Below are 10,540 nucleotides of genomic sequence, written 5' to 3' on the forward strand. Positions count from 1 at the left end.
ACTGATTTTATTTTTGCTACATTCACGGTCCATGGAGGGAAGTATTTGCAAACTGAAAAAGTAAGAATTGTGAGGTACCTTGAGTGCAGCGCAAGACAAGGGCCCCAGACCGGACCAGGTTTGTCACCATATCCCTGAGAAGAATAAGACGTGCATGGAACCGCCAGATCCATGTCACTAAGAGAGGCTGTGACCTGCTTACACAGTTGCTAAATCATTTCAGCATTTCAGAGTGTGGTTTACATGGCAGTTTGGTTGGTTTAAATGAATGTCTGACTGTTTTCAGCACTACTATCTAAGGTGACTGAAAGCTGCATCAGCTTTCACAGCTCTCACAGATAAATTCCACTATATCACCTCTGGTCATCTTAGTACACAGATCTCCATCTTTATACCGTGACTGCAACTATGCAGCAGAGGATTGGGTGTGCATTTGGCTTATCTGAAATAACATGGGAAGCCAATGTACTGAAATGAATGTGACCTTACAAATGTTTGTAAACTCGGGCACAGCAAACCACTCTCACTTTCACAGCACCTCTGTTTTACTTAATACTAGAGATGGACCGATCCGATATTACGTATCGGTATCGGTCCGATACTGACCTAAATTACTGGATCGGATATCGGAGAAAAATAAAAAATGTAATCCGATCCATTAAATATCACGAAAGCACCTCACAAAACTTGCAACACACCGTAACTCACCTCAGAACGTCGGAGCAGTATGCATCACGTGATAGAGCAGCTGTGGCATGCGGGACCTGTCGGTGGTCTGGATAGCATGTGGAGCTTCGCTAGCAACCTGGCATTTCATCTCCGACAAAGTTATCCCCGAGAGAAGTAAAGCAAGTGTGTAAGTCCATCTCTGAATGTTTGTAAAGCATTCCCACGTTAAGCTTAACTAGCGACTGCCTCTCGCTCTCCCACGTTAAGCTTAACTAGCGACTGCCTCTCGCTCTCCGGCTGCTACTTCAATCTGAAACTGCTAATGATCAGCTGATCGGCTTTTCTGTTGCGAGTCCGTCTCTCTTGTTTGTTTTTGGTCCACTTTGCGCCAGAAAGAGGAAACCAGCGGCTGAACAACAGCAGCACGTTTAAGCTTGATAAGCTGTTGTTAGAATTTATTTAATATTACTTTCTACACCAGGATCTTTTTCTACGTAGCTGACGGCTGGTAACTGTGCAGGGGCGGATCTAGCAAAGTTTAGCCAGGGGGGCCGATAGGGCATTAACTGGGAAAAGGGGGCACAAAGACATACTTTTCTTTCTTATTCTCATTTAAAATGTCTAGCTTTTAATAAATAATTATCTGACACCCAAAGTTTTAATTTGATGTAAAATGAATAGAAGTCAATTACTGTATATAGTGACTATTAAGTCTAATATATATACCCTAGTAAGCTATAGTACTTTTTCCTTTGGGAAGGTACCATCTGTGCAGTCTGCAATTTTGTTGAAGAAAGATGTTGAATCTATTTAATATTTCTTGAAAAATAATTGATTTCTGTGCATTTTTTTTCACACTGCATCAAATTAAGGTTGATTACGTTGATTAAGCATCATGAGGTGGAGCGTGAGGGGTGGTTCCCTATTTTTTATTTATTTATTTTTGTTGTTGCTGGGAGTTGGAACCCTATTAGTTAGGTTGCTTAATATTTACACTAAGTACTCTTTAAAATACCAGAATAGGGAGGATGGTGTAGGTCTAAGTTTATTAGATTGATCAGTATTGCTGAACTATGAAATATTTTTTTTGCATACAGGTATAACAGAATAGCTTTAGTGTAGTTGTTGTTTTAAACTTGAGTATGAACTTGCAGACTTGCAAAATGCAGCAAGATATTTTAAAAAACAGTTTTGTTGATTAAAAAACACTATATCGGATTCATATCGGTATCGGCAGATATCCAAATTTATGATATCGGTATCGGTATCGGACATAAAAAAGTGGTATCGTGCCATCTCTACTTAATACTTTACCTAATATTTCAAAGTTGCTGAGCGGGACACACCAGTGTGTTTTTATGTATTTAGTGATGTGAAGTAATTGGCTTTTGTGGACTTCTCATCCGCTTTCAATACAATTATCCCGCAGACACTAGTTGACAAATTACTGACCCTGGGACTGAGCTCCTCTCTTTGTAACTGGGTCCTGGACTTCCTGACCAACAGACTGCAGTCTGTGAGGATCCACAACTTCTCCTCATCTTCCATAGTCCTCAGCACGGGCTCCCCTCAGGGCTGTGTGCTAAGTCCCCTCCTGTTCACGCTGCTTACATATGACTGCTCACCCAACCTCCCGGGCTGTCATATTGTAAAGTTTGCGGACGACACAGCTGTGGTTGGTTGCATCACAAACAATGATGAGAGCGGCTACAGGAAGGAGGTGGAACACTTGGAGGACTGATGCAGGCAAAACAATGAGAAGAAGACTAAGGAGATGATTGTGGACTTCAGGAGGGGAAGACACACACACACCCCTGCACGTTGGAGGATCTGCAGTCGTACCCGGATAGCAGCCTCACCTGGAAAAACAACACTTCCAGCCTGATCAGGAAGGCTCACCAGAGGCTCTACTTCCTGAGGAGGTTGAAGCGTGCAGGAATGGAGAGCTCAGTCCTCATCTCCTTTTACAGATGTGTGGTGGAGAGTGTTCTGTGCTCTGGCATCAACGTGTGGCACGGAAACTGCACTGCGGCAGAGAGGAAAGCGCTACAGAGGGTGGTGAAGGCTGCACAGAGAGTTGTCGGAGGCAGCCTCCCAACCGTCACAGACATATACACCTCCAGATGCAGGAAGACTTCTCAGTGCATAAATGGATAAGAACTGTTATTGTAGCACCTTAACCACTACTTGACATTTACTGACACTGTCACTTTATCAATGCTGGTCATCATGCCCTTTGCTGCTAAAGTATTTATTTACACCTATATATATTTATACCCATACTCCATACTGGTACTCAGGTTATTGCACGCTAGTTATAGTATTATTTATTGTATTGTCTTATTACTTGTCATTTCTGTTTGTTAAAAAAAACAAACAAACAAACTTAACTATTTAACTTAAAAAAAAAACAAAAAAAAAAATTCTGTTTCTTCATTATTTTTGTTTCTTTTCACATTTCGGGACCGTGTGTACATAATTTCGTTCCACCTCATGTTAACATGTGATGCGAATGACAAATAAAGCTCCTTGAATCCTTGAATCTTTGAATCCTTTTTAGCTCCCAATAACAACACTTGTGTCACCCCTGGTTTGCCCAATGTCTATATACATTCCTTGGCCACTTTGTTAGATACACCTGATTTTGCAAGTGTCCCACGTCAGAGGAGAATAGCCAGGCTTCTTCCTGCTGATCAGGCAACAGTAACTCAAGTAACCACTCATAATAACCAAGCAGAAGCTGCTCCTCTGAAAGCACAACATGCTAAACGTTGAAGCAGATGGGCTGTAGCACTAGAAGACCACACAGGATGCCAACTAAAAGCAGGAAACCGGGGCTATATTTCACAAAGGGCTCACTAAAATGAGACAATAGAACATTTGGAAAGTGTCGCTCATCTGCTGACTGTTGATTTCTGCTGCAAGCTTCAAATTATATTTCATAAACAACATAAAAGCATCGATTTACCCTGCCCTTAATAATTCAGTGGTAGCACACTTTGGACCCACTAATATGAGCTGAGCATTGTTTAACTCCCACAGCCTAGCTGAGAATTGTTGCCGATTACGTCCATCCCTTTATGATCACAATGTACAATCTTCTGATGGTTGTTTCCAGCAGTATAATGCACCATGAAAAGCTCAGATCATCTCAGGTTTTCTTACACACCAATGAGTTCTCTGCATTTAAATGGCCTCCACAGGCACCAGATCTTATATATAACCTGTAGGGTGGGTGTAAATATTGTATGTGTACTAAAACAAACTAACAAATAAATGCAATTAAACTTTTAATCAAATTCTTAAGTTACCACATCATATTTTAAATGACACTGAAATGTGTTGCTGTGCAGCACTTCACACACTGTCAGCTTATTTTGCTGAATGTTGCCACTCTTCACGAGGCTAGCACCAGCAGTTTTCTTTCCTTAAACGTCCTTTGCAGAATGTGTTTATGAATGGCTCTGTTTCAGTACTATTTATTTATTTTTGATCAAAATAGTACAAAACTATGCTGCCTTCGTCTGTCATAGTTTCCACTTATTGCTTCCCATCTTGGAGAGAGAGAGGTCACACCCTTATCTAGTAGCAGGGGACTGCGATGCATCTCCAATCCAACAAATTACTGGTGTTGTATTCAGAAATAAAACATAAATATTTAGTTGAACCAACTAGCAGTTCTAGTGCTGACAAGAGCAACATGGCAGTATCTGATGCTGTTTGATGAAAACAGGTTGGAACAACAAGCTTTGGGCTACATGCTAATACTTCTTGGAAACATTTCCCCAGTAGCAATGTTTTTATGTGGAGTGTTATTTTAGCACATTAGCATGCCGCATTCAGATCTCAGTGTTTCTCCTTTATTTCACTGGCATCTCTTTGCAGTAGTGTAAAAAACACAAGTGTGAAACCTGCTAACACATACTGTGCTCACATGTCAGCACATCACCAGCGTCGTCTCTCTAATTGTGATCAGCCTAATCAATGGAGGAAGTAATCCCTGCCATAAAGCTAAGAAAATATCACAGTTTTAGTGATGATTCCCCTAATTGTTGTTTCATTCATTTTGTATTTGAATAAAGAAATAGAAAAAAAGAGGTATAAACTAAGAATTTAAGGTTTCAGACAGACATTTTTTCTTTTAACTCATGAAATCAGAAACCCTTACACATCTAGGCTTTTGTTCATATAAAATGCCAGCGTTTTATTTAACTAACAGCATTTACAGTACTGCTTCACATCTGTTCCAGGCTTGTGTGTCTGTGTTTCATGACTCGGGTGTAGTTTCACTCTGTGTTTCTCACACAGATATCCTGGTGGGAGCAGCAGGTTGTTGGGACAGACAAGAGCGTTAATTAATGTTCAGTGTAGGGGGGAGGATTTGACACAGTTGCTCAGTAGGGATTTAGTAGTTACAGTCGATTCAAGTAATGAACTTGGCTCTTATAGTATTCTTATCTCCTTTTTCTATCCACAGAGAAAGTCACCGGACTCACTGGAAGTGCACCAATTCACCACAACATTGAAATCACTGAGGTAAAGTGACCATCTGGTTAAAATGCAGCAATCTGCAGGGAGTTTGTGGCTGTTCCTCTGGCATGAACCAAGCACAACCCTCCCCATTGGCAGCAGCTTTTTTGAGCACACACCCCATCCACACAGCAAAAACACCATTCAAATAACTGCCAGATGCCTCTCCAATTGAACATTCATGGGACTCACCAGAACATGATTGATCCACAAGATCCAAAGACACTTAAGAACACCCCCAGAAGATCCCAGTCAATGCCCACATGGGTTGTGACTGCTCAATGTGTAATGCAGCAGCTGTACAGTTACAGAGCGACAGAGTACAGCAGTTACATCACATTGTTAGCCATGCTTTCGAATCCAATATAATCTATTAAAAGAAAAACTTTTTTACACTTTTGACACTAATGCATCTCAAAATGTTAAAAGCTAACCTTTAACTGAGCTGATCATTAGTTTTATCAAATGTCCATAGGTTGTGTTATAAAAATGTCTAATTACCAAGAAGCAATATAGGGATATGAATTGGAGTGATAAATCATTATTTACTGATGTAAGAGGGCTTACTTAACCTTGGAGTGCTGGCAGAATTAAAATGTGGATTTCAGGGGAAAACTCACTCTGTATGCTTGACCATGCTATGGAAGGAGAGCAAGGGAGGGGAAAAAAGGAGCGCATGAACTTACGCTGGAAATGCAAGTAGTAACGGTAAGAAAGGGAACAGGTGCCAAAAGAAGAAGAGAGAAGATGCTTTTAAAAAAATAATGATTTAAGCAATGAATGTTGTGATGATAATCTACGGAGAAGTAAGTCAGGAAGAGACCGAGGGATGAGATTTAAGCCGAAGATTGTAGGAATGACACAGAGGGAGCAAAATGTGCTTCGGGCAGGAGGAGGAGAGGTAGAGAGGGGAAAGGATAGAAGGATGGGGGTGGGGGGTTGGAGAGCAAGACAGATGACAAATTGTGATTAATAGATGGGGTCCGGGGCAGCAGTGTGGAGCGCAACTCATTAATAGAGAGAATTAGAGAGGCTGTGCAACTCAATCTGCACACTGTCACTTGCAATCAAGGACCATAATCAGATTTGCACACAGAGGTAGATGCACCGGCGTGTGGTTCGTGCACGTACACATATTTTTAGGATACTTATGTTCCTTGCTGGAGTCACTATCCTACCACTAAACTGGCCACTTAAGGGTACAAGTAAACAGGATTGTCTTTTTTTTTAAAAAACTTTTTAGTAGGATTCACAAAGCAAACATTTCAACAGTATAATGCTGAAAACTGTGCAGAAATGTAAATATTCATGTCCTGTATCCTGACACACCTAAATTACTAGATCTTGTAATTCCTCAAACAGTGACAAAGGCCTCTGGAAGATTTGTGGTTGTTATTCATTTACAGTTTTTTCACTTCAATTCAGTTTTATTCAGAAAGCATCAATTCAGAACAATAACAGTTCTCATTGTGTTTACATTGCTTAAATCCATTGTAAAGTAAAGACCCTACAATATTTGAGGGAGAATCCAGACCCTATGAGAACTATTGGATACAGGAAGAGATCTCCTTCAGGGATCTTCTAACTTGCTCATCTATAAAGGTAAATGGATTGGTTCTTATATAGTGCTTTTCTACTCGAGCACTCAAAGCACTTTATACAACATGTCTCATTCACACATCACTTTTTAAAATTTAGCATTGAGTGCATTGGGAGCAGCTCAGTGTTTAGTATCTTGCCCAAGGATACTTTGGCATGCAGACTGACTGCTCCAGTCTGCATGATTAGTAGATGACCTGGTCTACACCCTGAGCCACAGCCATATTGATTCAGTATAATTGTAATACATTAACGCAGTACATTAGATATATATACATACAGGCTTTTGAGGAACATATGGTGATATCCAGATTACATTTTTTGGTGTAAGTATCAAGGCTCACTGTGTAGCGAGCAGAACTCAAAGATCAGGACTTAGAAGAAAGCTTATAAAAAGAACATAGGTGAGGAAGAAATAATCAGACAGACAGACTCTTACTGGAGACCACATAAGGAAGACCACAACAAAGAACACAAGCAAACTTTTTAAATACACAAGTTTAAATACACAAGAGGAGAGCAGAGTGGAGACACCTGGGGAACACACAGCTGAATTGAATCTAGATGATGAGAAAAGGGAAAGCAAAACTGAATGTAACGCACATGAGATGAGAGACTATCAAAATAAAACAGGAAGTAACAGAACATGAAAACAGAAATGTAGAACTGATGAAAGACTGAAAGGGAACCAAACACAGAGACAAGACTGGCTTCATCACAAGGTGTGGGGAACAGACGGGAGCCAAGATAAAAGAACTAAGAGACAGAATACAAACAGACTAAAACCTAGATAACAAAACCAAGGAGACCCGAGAATACAAATACTAAACACCCAAAAAACTTAAAACCCTGGGTCAAAGGCCCAGAAACCATTACAGAAGGCCTTGCTTATTTCAGCAAGACAATGCCAAACCACGTTCTCCTTGAATACAACAACATGAAAGAGTCCAAACCCTGCCGTCCGATATAAACATTTTTCTCTTCATGAAATGACAATTACAATAAAAGATGACCATAACTGTTGAGTTGTCAGGGTCCTGGGACTGGGCGACCCAGGATCCCTGAGCAGTCATGTATTATATTATTATTATTATTATTGTTGTGTATTTTGGTGTTGCTCCCCCTTCCCTGTGCTTGTGTATATGTGTGTGTGGGTGGCTGAGCACTTGTTTATAGGCGGCGTCAGGCCTGGAGGGTGTGGCCCTGCAAGGGGACTGGCCACACCCGAAGCCACACACCTGCTGCTGATCAGGCCTCGTCGGGGGAGCTACTTAAGAGAGTCTTGGAGCTCCCGCCGACGCGGGATCATTGCTTGGGACTCCACGTTAGTTACCCAGTTTAGGTTTTGGTCGTGTAGTGTATGCCTGCCATTGTTCAGTGTCCTGACTGCTGCCGCTATTGTTTCCCGCAGGAGGAGCGTGGAAGGCTTAAGGAGCAGCGAGCACCGGGAGTGCAGACACGGGAGCAGAGAGCACTTGGAGGACACGACACGGGAGTCTGGGGAGAAACACGGGGATTTATTGTTGTTTGATATCACCCTCTGTAAATAAACACTGTCTATACGTAGAGCACCGCGCCTGGGTCCTCCTTCCCCACTCCTTCCACGGTGTGCCATGCCGCACCGTGACATGAGTAGCTAAAGTCCAACAGCAACAAAGGATGGCAAACCTTCAGAATTGCAGATCTGGTCTTCTCAGTCACCAAACAACAAAAGAAGAAGTGATCCGTCACACGCCCGTGATTTCAGTGTTAACTTTTAAAATGCCTTCATTTGAATGCAATGATTTTGACAATCATTTGCAATCTGTTTTCAAACTTTTACTGTGCCCCAGCTTTTTTTTTTTTTTTGAAAACATGGTTGTAAAAACACAACAGAGATGCTGAACAACTGCATGTTACTGCCAGTGTGATGCTTTGACCCTTACATTTCCATTAGCCCCGCTGTCTCTACATTCTCCCTCCTCTTACTCTCGCTCTCTTGCTCACTGCCTGACCTGCGAGATTGTAGGTCAGGTTAAGCCCTTTCCTCCGCTACTTACTTGGCTCATATGTGTGTCTCACAGCGTTGATAGCACCTCCACCTTGAATGAGCCAGTTAATGCCATGGTAACCTCTCTGATCACATGGTGACTCTCTGCTCATGCCCTGATTGCTTTTACTGATTCTTCTAAACAGACAGAGTGACTGTCCTGTTGGTAAATTACCTCTGTCCAGGCTTATCTATCTCACTGTGCGACTTCCTGGAAGACCAGAAAATATCAACCGGAATGAGTCATTCCAACACACTGAGCCTGTTTTATTTACTTATTTATTTAATTTTGAAATCCAGAGGAAAAGCCATCTGGTCTGCACAGGCATGGGTTCAAATTGTCATGATTGGAAACTTCACAGAAGCACAGCTTTCCCACCACCTCTGGGAATGGTGATATTAGAGCAATGTAGATGTCACAATCTGTTCCTATGTGTATATACTCTAATAAAAATTAGAGTATATACACAGCTCACCCATATATAAAACAGTTGCACACAAATGTTTTGTGCAGATACATGTGCATGCATATCTGCATGCATGTGTACAAATGTACAATGTATATATTTGATTTTTCTTTTAATTGATAATGCAAGTGGTGAAAATCTATCTAAAAATCATTAAATTGTTTGAATCTTTCCAAATGTGCCTCTTGTGTGGACAAAAGTGTTATCTATCATCGGGTTTTGGGTTAAACAGCAATTAAAAGTAAGTTGCTTGATGAATTGTGTGATTATAATTTTCATATGTGGTAGCAATTTATTTACCAAAGTTCTTACCATTTACTTATTTCATGGATGGTTGGGTGGATCTGTGATAGAAGATGTCTTGTGTTGCTCTGCCTAAGCTTACTTTCATTTTTTTTCTGTTTTACACATCGTTACAAAGGTATATAACGCTTAATTCTGCCAGAGGTTTCTTGCTGTGAAAAGGGAGTTTTTCTTTCCCACTGTCGCCAGGTGCTTGCTCATAGGGGATTGTTTGTTTCTTTCTAATATTGTGGTCTTACAATCTAAAGCAAGGGTCCCCAATCTCAGTCCACGAGGGCCGGTGTCCCTGCAGGTTTTAGATGTGTCCTTGATCCATCACAGATGATTTAAATGGATAAATTACCTTCTCTACATGCCTTGAAGTTCTCCAAAGGCCTGGTAATGAACTAATCATGTGATTGAGGTGTGCTGACCCAGGGTGAGATCTAAAACCTGCAGGGACACCGGCCCTCGTGGCCTGAGATTGGGGACCCCTGATCTAAAGCACCTGTAGGGGACTGTGAATTGGTGCTGTATAAATAAAATTGAAAAAAAAAATTGACATTTAAACAATTTTTCTCCTCAAATGATAAAATGCCTTGATTACATGAAGCTACCATGTACCAGCTTTCTCAGTTTAAGTTATTCATGGGTTTGAATCAGTGGCCCAATGTAATAACAAAAATATGTCCAACCTAAAACTATTTCCTATTACGGTCTGGTCTTCTGGCCTTAAATAGAGCTCATATCTTTTCTGTGCTTCAGACTTTTGAAGATCAGAAACTAAAACTCTGTATTACAGAGTCAAGGCTAAGAAAGATGTGATGCAGGACCGGGTTAAAGAACAACTTTGAAGTAATATTTTATGAGCCAAAATCCTGTACCATAAAACAGAAAATGACATTCATGTTATTCCTGTAAACTCTTTGGTTTTAATCAAACAGAGGATGGTGCAGTGCAGACA

General features: G+C 40.9%; 1 long non-coding RNA gene across 1 annotated transcript; it reads left to right on the plus strand.

Annotated features, from left to right (window-relative positions):
* Nucleotides 1–7,084: 7,084 nt before the first annotated feature.
* On the plus strand, nucleotides 7,085–8,364 carry LOC146574306 (uncharacterized). Its single transcript, XR_014892566.1, has 2 exons — nucleotides 7,085–8,122; nucleotides 8,210–8,364. It is a non-coding gene; the product is annotated as an uncharacterized LOC146574306 (long non-coding RNA).
* The last annotated feature ends 2,176 nt before the right edge of the window (nucleotides 8,365–10,540 follow it).

This window comes from Mchenga conophoros, linkage group LG5 (genome assembly GCF_057382185.1).
Source record: "Mchenga conophoros isolate Kocher_MC1m ecotype Shallow Benthic linkage group LG5, M_conophoros_male_GT1.1, whole genome shotgun sequence".
NCBI classification, from domain to species: Eukaryota; Metazoa; Chordata; class Actinopteri; order Cichliformes; family Cichlidae; genus Mchenga; species Mchenga conophoros.